The following is an 18,339-nucleotide window of genomic DNA, read 5'->3' as shown; positions in this document are numbered from 1 at the left end:
GAGGGGCAGAGAGAGACAGAGCGACACAAAATCTTAAACAGGTTCCAGGCTCTGAGCTGTCAGCACAGAGCCTGACACAGGCTTAAACCCACCAACCATGAGATCATGACCTGAGCCAAAGCTTAACCAAGTGAGCCACACAGGTGCCCCAAGAAGAGCTTCTTATACAACAATACATGTAATAAAATCAAAAGCAGAGTCTGTTGGGGAGGAAAAAGGAAGGCAGTCATATGCATTAATTGTCCTACTGTTTATAGGAAATAGTTAACAAATGATATCAAGAGCTGATGAATTAATAACATTGAATCAAGTTTATTATTAGCATTATAATAACCAACAGTTAGAAGTGACTTTATCTGAGAAGTGAAACTAGGAACAACAAGTAGGGGACACATTCATTCTTCACTGTATACCTTTCTGTGTTTTCTTTTTTCAACCAAATTATCACTCTATCATTTTGAAATAATGTCCAACATTCAATTTCCAGACCCCTGTAAATTTTTATCCAAGTTTACATCTACGTATTTATCTCAGCATTTTATTTGAATTTCTCTTGACATCAAAGAGGTAGATTTAAAAGATTCCATCTAAACTCTGTCTTTGCTGACACTGGTGTGCAAGGCCAGATGACATCAGGATTTTCCAGTGCCAAAGTAAAATCTGCACCAAAGTTGAGCCAGCAAAGATGACATTAGTCAGGTTATTCCAATAGGGGATAAAGACACAGCTATACTGAAACAAAAGGCTGGAGGATTTTTAAGTGATAGGGTGATCTAGAGAAAGGTACTGGGGGACATTAGGGAGGAGGTTCATCAATGGAATGTGTGGATAATATTGGGTTGAGTCCCCAAACGTTTCTATGATTAGGCCATCTACATTTGCTAGTTGGTGCCCATCAGAGTTAGGCTCTTACCATCCTGCAGAGACTAAGAGATAGGGATATTTTCGTGGTTAACATTTCAAAGAAAGTGTTATCAAATCCTTAAGAAAATATTTTCCTGGGTTGTGAAACTGTCAAGAGGCTGGGAGAAGACTTACATACATTTCAAGAGGCAGAGAAAGAGTGTACAATTCCAAGTTTTCTAAAGTAAATGCTCTACGAAAATGGAGATCAGAAGCCTAAGATAAAGAAGAAACCTGCCTAAAGTCTAGTCAAGCAGAGGGAAATGTTAAGGTCATCGTGGTCACCAGGCCTAATATGCCATATTGCTAACGTGCTACTGGTGAATACATGTTCCAGGGCTGACACACTTGCTTACTTGTCCAGTCCTCCCAAAGAGCATTCTGCTAAGAACTGGTACTGGCAATCACATAGGCAGTAACCCTGTGAGACATTCAGGACACATATGCAGTCTTGTTCCTCTACCCCTTCCTCTGACACCCAGACCACCTTTGCCTGTAGCAATGCTATTTGACTAGAAGCCACTTCAGGCCAGACTCTTTTCTGATTGATCTTTTTAGCCTTCAGAGGTCTTCACACAATGCCCTACAAGTGGATTATGTTCAAAGGATATTGATGAATGCAATAAAGTAAATACACCCTCCCTGAAGATACATATCTATGAGCTTACAACAGAACCTGAGAATCTTTACAGGGCCACAAAACCAATCTATGTAACCTCATCTCTAGTGCATTTCAACCCCTTTTATTAGACTAACAGCCAAGCACACCTTTTAAAACACCACCACATGTCCATTTGACCTTTGGATAGCAGAGAGGCCCTACAGAGTTCATGCACATAGCTCCCTGATACCATGGTAAGTATAGGTGGGTTAAAAAAATAGTAACAAGTAAACCCTACAGAAAAAATACAGAGATGGCCATAAATAAAACTACTTGTTTTAATGAATCACTTAGCAGATTCCTGACCATTGTGAGGAATGAAGCTAACATTTTCACTATTTATCTTACAAAGTATACCATCACAGAATACGTCTTCTTGTGGATAAAAAGAGCATCTACTAGCCTAACTAGGTAAAAATATAAATATAAATATAAATAAAAATATAGTATTATGCACACATAGAGGATTTAGTTAATTGAGCTAATCTGAAGTGAATTATTCCAAGTACTCCTATCTTCATCTCAGGATGGAATAGAGTCTATATCTATTTTGAACTTCACATTACTTTCAGAAAATACGTGACTTCTTTTTGAAAATCAATTCCTCAGCTTTATTTCAGCCCCCTGATTTTTCCAGATACTCAGAGCATATTCCTACAATTGTCCTATTCATATCATCATCTTGAATCATTCCAACATCCATAAGGACCTTAAAACATATTTCAAATATCTACCAGTCAAAAAGAAAAAAAAAGAGCTAAACACGTACAAAAGAAAATATCTAAAGAACTCTGTTAATTATCTAATACCACATGAAGAATTGTAGTTGACCCTTCAACGACATGGGTTTATACTTCATGGATTCACTTACACATATTTTTTTTTCAATTAATACAGTAGGGAACTGTAAATGTATTCTTATGGTTTTCTTACCCTTTTCTTTCCTCTAGATTACTTTATTGTAAGAATACAGTCTATATACAGATCACATGCAAATATATGTTACTCAACTTTTTATGCTATCAGTAAGGCTTCTGGTCAACAGTAGGCTATTAGTAGTTAAGGTTTGAGAGAGTCATACGTTATTTTATTTTTTTTACTTCCTTAGGGGCTGGCATCCCTAACTCTCATGTTGTTCTAGAGTCCACTGTACTCTAAAACTTAGTTTAAAATGAACATTTATTGCCTTACAGTTTCCATGGGTCAGAAATTCAGGTATGGCTTACCTGGGTGGTTTTGAGTTAGGGTCTCTGATAAGGTCGTAGTTAGGATGTCAGCAGGTATGTGAAGGTTTAATTGGAGTGAGAGGATCAGTTTCTGAGATAGTTCACTAACCTGGTGCTGTTGGAAGGAAGCTTCAGTTCCTCTTCTTGAGTTGCCCGAGTACCACCATAACATGAGGGCTGGTTTCTTCAAGCATGAGCAACCTATGAGAAAACATGCCAGAGCCTCAGTATGTTTTATGACCTAGCCTCAGAAGTTACACACCATTATTTTTTCAATATATTATTGGTTACACAGGTTGGCCCTATTCCATTAACAGGGAACTACACGTGGGCATGAATGGCAGGAGGGGAAGTATCTGGGTGCCATCTTGGATACCAGCTATCATAGCATCCTTCTTTTATTACTATCTATTCTACTCACTAACCAATGCAATGCCCCTCTCTGGTCTTGCTCCCAGACTATTCCAATGTTCAATCTACACTTTTCCTGTCTTCTTCTTATTCCCTTTACCACCTATTTCAGTGCATGCCACTCCAGAGAAATGATTTCCTTGAAGACTATCCATCATCTCTTCCTGCTAAATTGATTGTCTTGACCTATTCCTTAGACATTTTCAACATCTTACAATGTTAGTGTTACCAACTATCCACTCATGAAGTTCTCTCATTCTTTGGCATATTTAAGAGTTTCTCCCATCCTTCTAATGCCATTTCTCCTCTCTTTTTCCTCACTAAGTCCCTAACTGTGGAATGTTCTTTAAGCTCATCCTTCTGGTATTCTAGCCGTAGTACAATTGGGCTGATATTCATTCACTACTTCAGCTATGTCATCTATTATTTGGCCACTAATGAATCTGCATTTCCTTTCCTACTCAATCATACTATGTCCTTTCTAGCTGCCTACAGACATCTTCATTCCCTAATTCCTAAAGAAGGCTCATTATTTCTTCCTTTAATGCCTCTAGGAATAATTTGCCTTTTTCTATCCATTGCAACTACCACTACCGTAGTCTAGTCCCTCCCTATACCATAATCTTATTAAAATAGCAATATTTTAGATTCTATACTTACTTGACCCTAAATATTGACCCTGCTTCTCCTCTAAACCAACTGTCATGTGTTTTGATACTAAATCTTGAGAAATTCCTCTTATCTTTTCATTTCCCAGCACAAGAGAATTCATTATAATCAATTGCCTTTAAATCAGAACTCCTTAGACTGGTTTTTAAAGCATATATTGTCTTCCTATTTGGCTACTATACTTAATTTCTTACTCCCTTTATTTCTCTTTGGTAAGGTTAATTCATTCACTGTCCCCCAGATACACAAATTCCACATTTACCTTTTCTATTCTATTTCTTTTTTTTTTTTTTAATTTTTTTTCAACGTTTTTATTTATTTTTGGGACAGAGAGAAACAGAGCATGAACGGGGGAGGGGCAGAGAGAGAGGGAGACACAGAATCGGAAACAGGCTCCAGGCTCCGAGCCATCAGCCCAGAGCCTGACGCGGGGCTCGAACTCACGGACCGCGAGATCGTGACCTGGCTGAAGTCGGACGCTTAACCGACTGCGCCACCCAGGCGCCCCGATTTCTATTCTATTTCTTAAGAATTAAGAAATTCTATTCTTAAATTTCCATCCTCCCAATTTTTGTAGGTATACCTCAAATTCCAAAATCTCAACGCAATCTTTTCTAACTACTTTAGTTCATACTGGGCTATTTGATATTGGAGTCCTTAATGCTTTATTAGGCACCCCTCTCTCTTATTCTCCATGTGTTACTCCTATTTCTATAGCTAAGTTGCAAGCTTTCTATAGCTAAGTTGCAAGACTCATATTTTATATTTCTTCTAAAACACCTAAGATAATCCATAAGCAGCAAACTGAGTACATAATAGGCCATGAATAAATATTTATTGGTTAAATAAGGAAAATAACTAGAAAATTCCCATGTCATTTGGTAGGATGACTACAGGCAGAAGTCTCCTCCCAAAATTTATTTTCTAAAAGTGCATTTTTCCCCATGTGTCAATGAAAAAAAAAAAAATGACTCTTTTCTAGCATAGCCCAACTTAGTTCCTAAAGCATGTGTAAAATCACTTAGATGGAATTGTTAAAGGTACAACTTTTTAAATAAAGTCAGATATACAGAATTGCTTCAGTTAGCAAGTACAGAGGAAATCAGATCACATTTCAAAGTAATTTGATAATTTTGGCAGTTACAGAATAATTAGGGGAAAAAGCAATAGGGCTGTTGTCCTGAATTTATTAAAGGAAAGGAAACTCTTATAAAACCCAACAGATAACAGGAAACCCTACAGGATATGTAACAGAAAAAAATAGTGAAGCTGATTGTTTCACTGCAGAAATGCTATTTTTTTTCAATTACATTACATTAAAAATTAATAAGACTATTAAAAATAACCATGACCTGTCTTTGGAAAAACAACATATTCACAATTCCCCCAAGTCTCATGGCTTCTTGAGCACTACTTTGGGAGCAGTATTTTATGTTGGAAACAGCATGAGTTTTCACAGCCACAGAGACCTGCATCACTAGTTGAGTGACCTTAGGCAAGTTACCCAACACTGAGGAAACCTACCAACCTCATGGGGCTGTTGTGCAAATTAAATGAGATTACTGATCTGAAAGAACCTGGCATGGTGCCCACTACATGCTGGTCAATATATCTTAGTTTCTTTCCATTCTGTTTAGCAGAGATAAAGAGCAAATCAGAGGCAGAACAACACTAGATTAGGAGAGAGGAACCAGTGATTATGATACTAATTCAACAGCTGGTTCAGTATTGGGCAGAGACAGTCAACTGTCTTCCAGTTTCCATTTTTCTCTTCTCCATTTTGGTATTAGATCCCCCCTGGGCACACAGGTAGCCAGACAGAGCAATAGGTCTCTTGCCTTCACAGGGTTTTAATTGTTTGATTTGCAGTGCCTTTGGGTAGACTAGACACTTCAGTTTTCTACCATTCACCAGGCACTTCTCCCCTAACCTAATCCAATATTCATGACTCATTCCTGACACCTATGGGCTCTTCTGTGTATGGCCAATGGACCAGATGATCCCTACAATAATTGATTGCTATGTTCAGTGATTCTGGGGAAACACATGGAATAATGTTCATTCCTCTGGCAGTCAATAGTCTAAGGACTTAAATTTTAGAAAAGAGGAAAGGAAAAAAACTCTAAAAAATTTTGAAATAATCTAACCTTTAAAATGCTCTAATCTCTCCTGCATGTTAAACCTATCATATTTTTATTCACATGTATGGTATATTAGTTTCCTGTGGCCCCTGTAACAAATTGCCACAAACCTGGTAGTTCACGCAACAAATTTATTCTTCACAGCTGTGGAGAGCAAAACTAAAATCAATTCATCTGTGGGGGCATACTCCCTCTGAAGGCTTCAGGGGACAATCATTCCTTGTCTTTTTCAGCTCTAGTGACTTCCCATCTTATTTGGTTTATGGATGCATTACTGCAGTCTCTGTCTCTATCTTCACATGGGCTTCTCTCCTCTGTGTCTCTTCCTCTTCAGTCTCAAATCTGTTTCTGCCTAACTCTTATAAGGACACTTGTCAGTAGATTTAGGGGCCACTTAGATATTCCAGAATGACCTCATGTCAAGATACTCAACTTAGTTACATCTGCAAAGACTATTTCCAAATAAGATCACATTCACAGGTTTTAAGGGAAAGAACTTAGATCTATCTTTTGGGAAGCCACCTGAGCCCACTATAGACATCTACATAATCAATCACTCACTTATAGAATATAAGTGGGTAGACATCTCACACACTGACAAGCAAATAAATAGCATATTCTCAACTATTTAAAAAAGATAGCCCTTCAGGGCTCGAATATATCTTGTGAAGCTGCAAATTTAGATAGTAATCTTTTCATTCTACCAATATGTTCTGCATGTAATTTTCCTTGTTCATGATGTTCTATTTTGAGCATGCACTACTTCATTAAGAGGTCACAACTATTGAAAAAATACCTTGCTAATGACTTTTTTCCTCCTGTTTAAACAAGTAATACCCATACACAATCTTAAAATTTTAAGGTATAGAGAAAAGATTACCCTTCAAAACTCCTTATTTCCTCTCTTCTCAAACAACAGTTTAAAATTCCTTTCAGAATATTTTGTGCACACATAAAGGGTTGTTAATTGTTTTATCATAAATAAAATCATGCTATACAGGGGCACCTGGGTGGCTCAATGGGTTAAGTGTCCAAATCTTGATTTAGGCTCAGGTCATGATCTCAAGGTTTTTGAGACTGACCTCCACATTGGGCTCTGTGCTGGCAATGTGGAGCCTGCTTGGGATTCTCTCTCTCCCTCTCTGCCCTCCCCTCTCAGTCCCTCACCTCGTGTGCTCTCTCTCTTAAAAGACAATAAACTTTTAAAAAATCATGCTATACATATTACTCAGTAAATTGCATTTTGTTTTTATCAACATCTTAAAGCTATCTTTCTACATTAAGACCTATACTTTTACTTTTCTAATCACACAGTATTTGATGGAAGGAATGTTCACTATTTACTGATGAACATTTAAGTTGCTTTCAAATTTTTGGTATTATAAGAAGTTTGGAATGGTTACATGTCTAAGAATGTGCAAAGATAGGGGCACCTGGGTGGCTCAGTTGGTTAAGCATCTGACTTCATCTCAGGTCATGATCTCGTGGTTTGCGGGTTTGAGCCCCACATCAGGCTCTGTGATGACAGCTAGAGCCTGGAGCCTGCTTTGTCTCTCTCTTCTCTCTGCTCCTCCCTTGTTCATGTTCTCTCTCTCAAAAATAAATAAACATTAAAAAATTTAAAAAGAATGTGCAAAGATTTCTGTAGAATAGATTTTCAGGTGAAATTGCTTGGCAAGTGTTATGTACATTTCAAATTTGGTTGAGCCTGCTCATTTGTTCTCCACAAAGTGCTGTATGAACTGGCCAATTAATGGTGAAGAGTAACTCTTACCTAGTCAAACAGCTAAATATAATGTGTGTATGTGCATGTATGTTGTTTATATGTTTATGCATATACACACTTTAAAATGCCTAAGTACACACCCATACACACACACACATTTTATATATGAAAGCCCTCCCAACATCAGTTAGCTGAATTAGGAAAAATGCCACTGATGCCCACACCTTACCTACCACATCCAGAGCTGATCATCAGGCCCTCAAAGAAGGGGAAAGAAACCCCCTTTGGGGGTAAAGTGAAGAAAAAAGTTAAAGAAAAAAAAAGGTGGCATCTGTCATGTTTTCTGACCCAGTACCATGATCATCCCAGGGCAGAACATTCTCCCAGACCAGGAATTCTCCCTCAGGATAGATGTGGCTACAAATATCTAACTGATGCATCCTAAATCAATGAAAGAACTCAGTCCAAAAATAGAATCAGAATTAATTATGCTTTTTTCCTCAAAAATTCTACCAAGAAAAAACTTGCTAAAAGTGTTGTGTAACTTGAATTCCAAGGTAATGTGATTGAAATGAGCACAGTACATTTAGACGCTTCTCAGCAAAACCGGGAGGGGGAGAAGATCTTTTCATCAGGCTCAAAGTTCAACTGGAGTGACAGTGGCATAAAAAAAACTTACCGAGGCGCCTCCAAAGTGGTCACTCTGGACCAGCTTTTGGCAGAATTGTAACAAGAGAGTAATAAAAAGTCTTCCAGAGCATTAGAACAATTACATGCTCTTAAAACAAGCTGACTGCAAAGGATGCACCTGTTTTAAAAGCAGATCTTACCGCTCTTTGTAATGCAGCAGGAAACTGTTTCTCAGTTAGAGGAGTACATAAATTTATTCATCAATCCATGATAGAACATTCACAGACTCAGAACTTATCATGTTCAATTAGATAAATAATTTCATTATATTCAGCTTTTCCTTATTCAGGGTCTACAATATCCTCCATCCCTGCCAACTGAAGCTCAGTACACACTAGCTTTCTACCTCCTCAACTCCCCCACGTATACCCTCGTCACATGCTGGCAGAAAAGGGTGCCAAATAATAAAAACATGATGGGTTGCATTGCAAAGAATTGCTTTCTGCTGAAAATCTAAGATGCATAAAACATTGTGTTGTAGTAGTAGTATTTGTTGCATTTACAACAAAGAGAGCAGAAACGTTAGTCAATTCAGATGTAGGAGATCAGCTGCACTGGAGATTAAAATACACTGGGGATTAGAGACAGTTCAGGATGGCTGAGCTTAGGCAGTGTGACATATGTCAGGACAAAAGGATCTGGTACAAGGGAAGGTTCTGTTCTGCTAACAAACCAATAGAGCAAATAATTATCTGTGTTCTTTACAAAAATATTTTGTGTTCTTTATAATAATTCTGCTCATTAAGAGATTCCATTAAAAATGAATAAATAAACCAAAAACTGGAAAATAAAATTTACAGACTATTTGACAAAAGACTATATAAGGAATTCCTACCAATCAACTATAAAAACACAAATAACTCCAGTGAAGCATGTGCCATAGAGTTGAGCAGATACTTCACAAAAGAAAGAATTTTAAGCATGCTCAATTTATTTTTCTTTCCTATATAGGATAGCTTTGCCTAACCTGGGGTAATGACAATGTTTTGTGTTTTTTTTTTTTCTGTTTTCTTCCAGAACTTTTTGAATCTAGTTTTACATTTGGATCTGTGATCCATCTGGAATTCCTTTTTGTTTATGCCATGAGATCAGAGTCAACTCTATTTTCTTCCATATAAATACCAAGTCGTTCCGGTAACATTTATGGAAAAATCTTTCCCCAGAGAGTAACTTTGGCCCTTTTGTGAAAAATCAGTTCACCAAATACATTTGGATCTGTTTCTAGACTCTATTTCATAATTTTGTCTATGGTTAAGCCAACACCACACTGCCTTGATTGCTGTACACTTGTAAATTCTGAAATAAGCTTGTTTAAGTCCCCGAACTTCATTCCTTGTCAAGACAGTTTTGCTCTCCTACTTTCTTTGCCTTCTCCATATCATCTAGAACAATCTTGTCTACTTCTTTACACCAGCCATTGACATTTTGATAAAGATTAGATTGAATGTATCTATCAATTTAGGAAGTACATTACGACATTCTGTTTTCTCAACAAACAGAATGCTAGATCCACTTTTTAGGTCCTTTTTAATTTCTCTCAGTAATGTTTTGTAGTTTTCACTATGGACATCTTTGCTATCTTTCATTAGATTTATTTTTTTACTTCACTTTTTAATGCAACTGTACATTTTCAACATGTTATTTTCCAAGTGGTGGTAAGGAGAGACTTGCTCTATGGCTGGGGTCCCTTGTAGTTCCAGTCTATTACAAGAGTCCATACACAGCTATTACCCATTTGTTAGCACTTCAGGTGGTTTTTCCCTCTTATCTGTGGCAAGCCTTTCCCCCATGAGGAGAGCAGTGGAAAGTCTCTTCTATCCAGTAAACATCTCCCAAGCACTCTGGTGTTTTGTTTGTTTTCACTTCTTTATGAGCTTGGCTTTATGACTTTTTTTAGCTGTGATTTTTATAGCTTTTCTGGCTTGTTTAATTGTAAATTTGAGACTTATGGTCTCTTGTGATAATTTTACATCCAAACTAGAAATCAACAGTCTTGCAAGTATTAAAATATCTATCACCAATCTTCCCTTTCACTCTATTGGAAACAGCAAAAAGAAAAGGTATCAAAATGGTGCACAGGAGTCCAAGTAATCATAATGAAAACTAATGTTTACGTCATGTTTTCTATGTGCTAGGACTTAGATTTACAAATATCCATTCATTCAACCCCTATCAGGTAGATATGATTATTATTATTCCCGTTTTACAGGTGAGAAAACTGAAATCAAAAGAGCTTAAATCATTTGTCTAATAAAACACATCTGTTAAGTGGTAGAAGTAGGATCTGAACACTAGTTTGTGTTTCAGGTCTACATCTTTACCTACATGCTCACAATACCTCTCTCCCAAATCTTAGCATTCCTATCTTTACTGTGATTTCCCAAATGTTAACAGCTATCTGGTTTTTTTTTTTTTATATGAAATTTGTTGTCAAATTGGTTTCCATACAACACCCAGTGCTCATCCCAAAAGGTGCCCTCCTCAGTACCCATCACCCACCCTCTCCTCCCTCCCACCCCCCATCAACCCTTAGTTTGTTCTCAGTTCTCAACAGTCTCTTATGCTTTGGCTCTCTCCCACTCTAACCTCTTTTTTTTTTTTTTTTTGTTCCCCTCCCCCATGGGTTTCTTTTAAGTTTCTCAGGATCCACATAAGAGTGAAACCATATGGTATCTGTCTTTCTCTGTATGGCTTATTTCACTTAGCATCACACTCTCCAGTTCCATCCACGTTGCTACAAAAGGCCATATTTCATTTTTTCTCATTGCCACGTAGTACTCCATTGTGTATATAAACCACAATTTCTTTATCCATTCATCAGTTGATGGACATTTAGGCTCTTTCCATAATTTGGCTATTGTTGAGAGTGCTGCTATGAACATTGGGGTACAAGTGCCCCTATGCATCAGTACTCCTGTGTCCCTTGGATAAATTCCTAGCAGTGCTATTGCTGGGTCATAGGGTAGGTCTATTTTTAATTTTCTGAGGAACCTCCACACTGCTTTCCAGAGCGGCTGCACCAATTTGCATTCCCACCAACAGTGCAAGAGGGTTCCCGTTTCTCCACATCCTCTCCAGCATCTATAGTCTCCTGATTTGTTCATTTTGGCCACTCTGACTGGCGTGAGGTGATATCTGAGTGTGGTTTTGATTTGTATTTCCCTGATGAGGAGCGACGCTGAACATCTTTTCATGTGCCTGTTGGCCATCCGGATGTCTTCTTTAGAGAAGTGTCTATTCATGTTTTCTGCCCATTTCTTCACTGGCTTATTTGCTTTTCGGGTGTGGAGTTTGGTGAGCTCTTTATAGATTTTGGATACTAGCCCTTTGTCCGATATGTCATTTGCAAATATCTTTTCCCATTCCGTTGGTTGCCTTTTAGTTTTGTTGGTTGTTTCCTTTGCTGTGCAGAAGCTTTTTATCTTCATAAGGTCCCAGTAATTCACTTTTGCTTTTAATTCCCTTGCCTTTGGGATGTGTCGAGTAAGAGATTGCTACGGCTGAGGTCAGAGAGGTCTTTTCCTGCTTTCTCCTCTAAGGTTTTGATGGTTTCCTGTCTCACATTCAGGTCCTTTATCCATTTGGAGTTTATTTTTGTCAATGGTGTGAGAAAGTGGTCTAGTTTCAACCTTCTGCATGTTGCTGTCCAGTTCTCCCAGCACCATTTGTTAAAGAGACTGTCTTTTTTCCATTGGATGTTCTTTCCTGCTTTGTCAAAGATGAGTTGGCCATACGTTTGTGGGTCTAGTTCTGGGGTTTCTATTCTATTCCATTGGTCTATGTGTCTGTTTTTGTGCCAATACCATGCTGTCTTGATGATGACAGCTTTGTAGTAGAGGCTAAAGTCTGGGATTGTGATGCCTCCTGCTTTGGTCTTCTTCTTCAAAATTACTTTGGCTATTCGGGGCCTTTTGTGGTTCCATATGAATTTTAGGATTGCTTGTTCTAGTTTCGAGAAGAATGCTGGTGCAATTTTGATTGGGATTGCATTGAATGTGTAGATAGCTTTGGGTGGTAGTGACATTTTGACAATATTTATTCTTCCAATCCATGAGCAGGGAATGTCTTTCCATTTCTTTAAATCTTCTTCAATTACCTTCATAAGCTTTCTATAGTTTTCAGCATACAGATCCTTTACATCTTTGGTTAGATTTATTCCTAGGTATTTTATGCTTCTTGGTGCAATTGTGAATGGGATCAGTTTCTTTATTTGTCTTTCTGTTGCTTCATTGTTAGTGTATAAGAATGCAACTGATTTCTGTACATTGATTTTGTATCGTGCAACTTTGCTGAATTCATGTATCAGTTCTAGCAGACTTTTGGTGGTGTCTATCGGATTTTCCACGTATAATATCATGTCATCTGCAAAAAGCGAAAGCTTGACTTCATCTTTGCCAATTTTGATGCCTTTGATTTCCTTTTGTTGTCTGATTGCTGATGCTAGAACTTCCAGCACTATGTTAAACAACAGCGGTGAGAGTGGGCATCCCTGTCGTGTTCCTGATCTCAGGGAAAAAGCTCTCAGTTTTTCCCCGTTGAGGATGATGTTAGCTGTGGGCTTTTCATAAATGGCTTTTATGATCTTTAAGTATGTTCCTTCTATCCCGACTTTCTCAAGAGTTTTTATTAAGAAAGGGTGCTGGATTTTGTCAAAGGCCTTTTCTGCATCGATTGACAGGATCATATGGTTTTTCTCTTTTTTTTTGTTAATGTGATGTATCACGTTGATTGATTTGCGAATGTTGAACCAGCCCTGCATCCCAGGAATGAATCCCACTTGATCATGGTGAATAATTCTTTTTATATGCCGTTGAATTCGATTTGCTAGTATCTTATTGAGAATTTTTGCATCCATATTCATCAGGGATATTGGCCGGTAGTTCTCTTTTTTTACTGGGTCTCTGTCTGGTTTAGGAATCAAAGTAATACTGGCTTCATAGAATGAGTCTGGAAGTTTTCCTTCCCTTTCTATTTCTTGGAATAGCTTGAGAAGGATAGGTATTATCTCTGCTTTAAACGTCTGGTAGAACTCCCCTGGGAAGCCATCTGGTCCTGGACTCTTATTTGTTGGGAGATTTTTGATAACCGATTCAATTTCTTCACTGGTGATGGGTCTGTTCAAGCTTTCTATTTCCTCCTGATTGAGTTTTGGAAGAGTGTGGGTGTTCAGGAATTTGTCCATTTCTTCCAGGTTGTCCAATTTGTTGGCATATAATTTTTCATAGTATTCCCTGATAATTGTTTGTATCTCTGAGGGATTGGTTGTAATCATTCCATTTTCATTCATGATTTTATCTATTTGGGTCATCTCCCTTTTCTTTTTGAGAAGCCTGGCTAGAGGTTTGTCAATTTTGTTTATTTTTTCAAAAAACCAACTCTTGGTTTCGTTGATCTGCTCTACAGTTTTTTTAGATTCTATATTGTTTATTTCTGCTCTGATCTTTATGATTTCTCTTCTTCTGCTGGGTTTAGGCTGCCTTTGCTGTTCTGCTTCTAGTTCCTTTAGGTGTGCTGTTAGATTTTGTATTTGGGATTTTTCTTGTTTCTTGAGATAGGCCTGGATTGCAATGTATTTTCCTCTCAGGACTGCCTTCGCTGCGTCCCAAAGCGTTTGGATTGTTGTATTTTCATTTTCGTTTGTTTCCATATATTTTTTAATTTCTTCTCTAATTGCCTGGTTGACCCACTCATTCGTTAGTAGGGTGTTCTTTAACCTCCATGCTTTTGGAGGTTTTCCAGACTTTTTTCTGTGGTTGATTTCAAGCTTCATAGCATTGTGGTCTGAAAGTATGCATGGTATGATTTCAATTCTTGTAAACTTATGAAGGGCTGTTTTGTGACCCAGTATATGATCTATCTTGGAGAATGTTCCATGTGCACTCGAGAAGAAAGTATATTCTGTTGCTTTGGGATGCAGAGTTCTAAATATATCTGTCAAGTCCATCTGATCCAATGTCTCATTCAGGGCCCTTGTTTCTTTATTGACCGTGTGTCTAGATGATCTATCCATTTCTGTAATTGGGGTGTTAAAGTCCCCTGCAATTACCACAGTCTTCTCAATAAGGTTGCTTATGTTTATGAGTAATTGTTTTATATATTTGGGCGCTCCGGTATTCGGCGCATAGACATTTATAATTGTTAGCTCTTCCTGATGGATAGACCCTGTCACTATTATATAATGTCCTTCTTCATCTCTTCTTACAGCCTTTAATTTAAAGTCTAGTTTGTCTGATAGAAGTATGGCTACTCCAGCTTTCTTTTGGCTTCCAGTCGCATGATAAATAGTTCTCCATCCCCTCACTCTCAATCTAAAGGTGTCCTCAGGTCTAAAATGAGTCTCTTGTAGACAGCAAATAGATGGGTCTTGTTTTTTTATCCATTCTGATACCCTATGTCTTTTGGTTGGCGCATTTAATCCATTTACATTCAGTGTTCTTATAGAAAGGTATGGGTTTAGAGTCATTGTGATGTATGTTTTATGCTTGTAGTGATGTCTCTGGTACTTTGTCTCACAGGGTCCCCCTTAGGATCTCTTGGAGGGCTGGTTTAGTGGTGACAAATTCCTTCAGTTTTTGTTTGTTTGGGAAGACCTTTATCTCTCCTTCTATTCTAAATGACAGACTTGCTGGATAAAGGATTCTCGGCTGCATATTTTTTCTGTCTAGCACACTGAAAATCTCGTGCCAATTCTTTCTGGCCTGCCAAGTTTCAAAAGAGAGATCAGTCACGAGTCTTATAGGTCTCCCTTTATATGTGAGGGCACGTTTACCCCTTGCTGCTTTCAGAATTTTCTCTTTATCCTTGTATTTTGCCAGTTTCACTATGATATGTCGTGCAGAAGATCGATTCAAGTTACGTCTGAAGGGAGTTCTCTGTGCCTCTTGGATTTCAATGCCTTTTTCCTTCCCCACTTCAGGGAAGTTCTCAGCTATTATTTCTTCAAGTACCCCTTCAGCACCTTTCCCTCTCTCTTCCTCCTCTGGGATACCAATTATGCGTAGATTATTTCTTTTTAGTGTATCACTTAGTTCTCTAATTTTCCCCTCATATTCCTGGATTTTTTTATCTCTCTTTTTCTCAGCTTCCTCTTTTTCCATAACTTTATCTTCTAGTTCACCTATTCTCTCCTCTGCCTCTTCAATCCGAGCCGTGGTGGTTTCCATTTTGTTATGCATTTCGTTTAAAGCGTTTTTCAGCTCCTCGTGACTGTTCCTTAGTCCCTTGATCTCTGTAGCAAGAGATTCTCTGCTCTCCGCTATACTGTTTTCAAGCCCAGCGATTAATTTTATGACTATTATTCTAAATTCAGTTTCTGTTATATTATTTAAATCCTTTTTGATCAGCTCATTAGCTGTTGTTATTTCCTGGAGATTCTTCTGAGGGGAATTCTTCCACTTGGTCATTTTGGATAGTCCCTGGCGTGGTGAGGACCTGCAGGGCACTTCCCCTGTGCTGTGGTGTATAACTGGAGTTGGTGGGCGGAGCCGCAGTCAGACCTGATGTCTGCCCCCAGCCCACCGCTGGGGCCACAGTCAGACTGGTGCGTGCCTTCTCTTCCCCTCTCCTAGGGGCGGGATTCACTGTGGGGTGGGGTGGCCTGTCTGGGCTACTTGCACACTGCCAGGCTTGTGATGCTGGGGATCTGGCGTCTTAGCTGGGGTGGGTAGGCAAGGTGCACAGGGGCAGGAGGGGCAGGCTTAGCTTGCTTCTCCTTAGGTGATCCTCTTCAGGAGGGGCCCTGTGGCAGCAGGAGGGAGTCAGATCCGCTGCCGGAGGTTTGGCTCTGCAGAAGCGCAAAGTGGGTGTTTGCGCGGAGCAAGCAAGTTCCCTGGCAGGAACTTGTTCTCTTTGGGATTTTGGCTGGGGGATGGGCAGGGGAGATGGCGCTGGCGAGCGCCTTTGTTACCCACCAAACTGAGCTCTGTCGTCCGGGGGCTCAGCAGCTCTCCTTCCCTTTGTCCTCCAGCCTTCCCGCTTTCTGAGCAGAGCTGTTAACTTATGACCTCCCAGCGGCTAAGTCGCGCTTGCTGTCGGAACACAGTCCGTCAGGCCCCTCCGCTTTTTGCAAGCCAGACTCGGGGGCTCTGCTTGGCCGGCGAGCCGCCCCTCCGCCCCGGCTCCCTCCCGCCAGTCCGTGGAGCGCGCACCGCCTCGCCGCCCTTCCTACCCTCTTCCGTGGGCCTCTCGTCTGCCGCTATCTGGGTTTTTTCACTAGAAATACTCGCCTCTTCTTTGAGTTGTACCTTACTTGCATTTTTTTTTTTTAACTGAGGATACAATTTATTAAATGCTCACATAAACACAGTAGTTTTGCATGTGTTATTTGCAAACCTCACATTCTGATAGGTGACATTAGCCTCATTCTACTTTGAAGGAAACTGGGGTTCAAAGAAAGCACTTTTCTTAATTTACATAAAAACTAGTGAATGAAGGAGCTTGGATTTTGACCTGTCTTGAATCGAAAGCCCATGCATAATGCAACCTTTCATGAAGGATTACCCAAGTGTTGTCCTAAAGTTGTTCTTACAAACTTGCTTCACTCACCATTACTTAGATACTCCAACTGAGCATTTAACACTAATTCTCAGTTAGTGTCTACAAGGGTCTGTTTTTGGAGGCCGTTTAAAGAATTGTAGTTTAGATAAAGAACATCCTAAGCAAACGCTCATTAGTGGAAAAGAGTCTAAGTAGTCCAACAAGAGGCTTTCAGATGGGTGGTGTAGACTGAAGCTTGGAGCTGATATACTGATTATCAGCTCCTGGAGTTGGGACAAATAATACATAATCTTTCTACTAATGGTCAGAAAGACCAGAAACAACTTAGGACCGCACATCACCACTATCACCGTACCTTTTCCAAATGCCTCCTCCAATGGAATTCATCCACTTCAAAACACTTCCTGGGTCTCTTTCAACTTGGATTCAAGAGAAGGAAAGGGTTTAAGAAGACCCTAAACTCCCAGAGGCTGACTCTGAGACTCACATCCCACCACCTTTATTGCCCAGAAAATGTATCCAATTCTGACCTCATAATCAAAAATCTGATGCATAGTTTTTATTATTTCTTCAGTCTTTTAGATGATAGAAGAAACATTCCTTTGTAAGACCTGGCAATCAGAGGGCTTGCCACATGATCCACTAATAAATTATGGTAGGCCCTGCATAAAAAAATAAAACAAAAACAAAAAAACTACAATCCATGATTTTTGTCCTATATCTGAAATGTGAATGGAGCTTAAGATTCAAAAAGATTGAACACTTATCTTCGTTCTCAGTACAGAAACCCTTCAGAGAAAAAATTGTGTTACTCCCTTAGGACTGAATCTCATTTCAGACACATGTTCCTTACTATAGCCCGTGTGTAATTATTTAAATGTCATGAAATCCTGCAAATGTGTTTGATAAAGTAATTGAAATTACTTCATGTAATTTATTTTATTTTCAATGATGGAAAGGTGTGCGTATAAATGTCACTGCACTGTCAGTGAAATTAATGACAGCTGAGTTTATTCTTTGAGGGATGGTTTTACCTTCCAAATACAAAATTTCTCTTGAAGCCCATGTGTGGACTGAGGCACTGATTAGAGAATACTATAAATAAGAAATTCCCCCATTAGATCCTCTGACCACAGAAATGAGGCCAGGACTCTATTTAGACTCAGGTTCCTGCTCTACCATGATTGCTGTGATATTTCCATGAATTATATTAGTGGTTCTTTAAAACTGAGACCTGCAGCATGAGAGAGCACACTTTTTGCAATAGATCTTTGTGTGCCAGGAGCAGGACTTCTAGCCAGTAAGCACAAATGCACAACAAAACCAATACAGGAGAAATGATAATATCTCACCCAATATGTGCATGTGTGTGTGTCTGTATGTATTATATATATTTTTTAACCAAGGGCTCTGTGC

The 18,339-nt window shown here is 39.0% G+C and overlaps 1 long non-coding RNA gene across 2 annotated transcripts in view; it reads right to left on the bottom strand.

Annotated features, from left to right (window-relative positions):
• Positions 1 to 18,339, bottom strand: part of LOC147583276 (uncharacterized) — a 417,756-nt gene that overhangs the window by 354,833 nt on the left and 44,584 nt on the right. For both annotated transcript variants that reach the window (XR_015247774.1, XR_015247764.1), the window contains exon 2: positions 2,900 to 2,991. This is a non-coding gene — a long non-coding RNA (uncharacterized LOC147583276). The remainder of the gene's footprint in view (positions 1 to 2,899; positions 2,992 to 18,339) is intronic.

Source organism: Puma concolor, chromosome A2, assembly GCF_028749965.1.
Source record: "Puma concolor isolate L17-30 chromosome A2, mPumCon1.1.hap2, whole genome shotgun sequence".
In the NCBI taxonomy this organism is placed as follows: Eukaryota; Metazoa; Chordata; class Mammalia; order Carnivora; family Felidae; genus Puma; species Puma concolor.
Note: the sequence above shows the minus strand (reverse complement) of the source record. Positions and strands in the feature narration are given on the sequence as shown.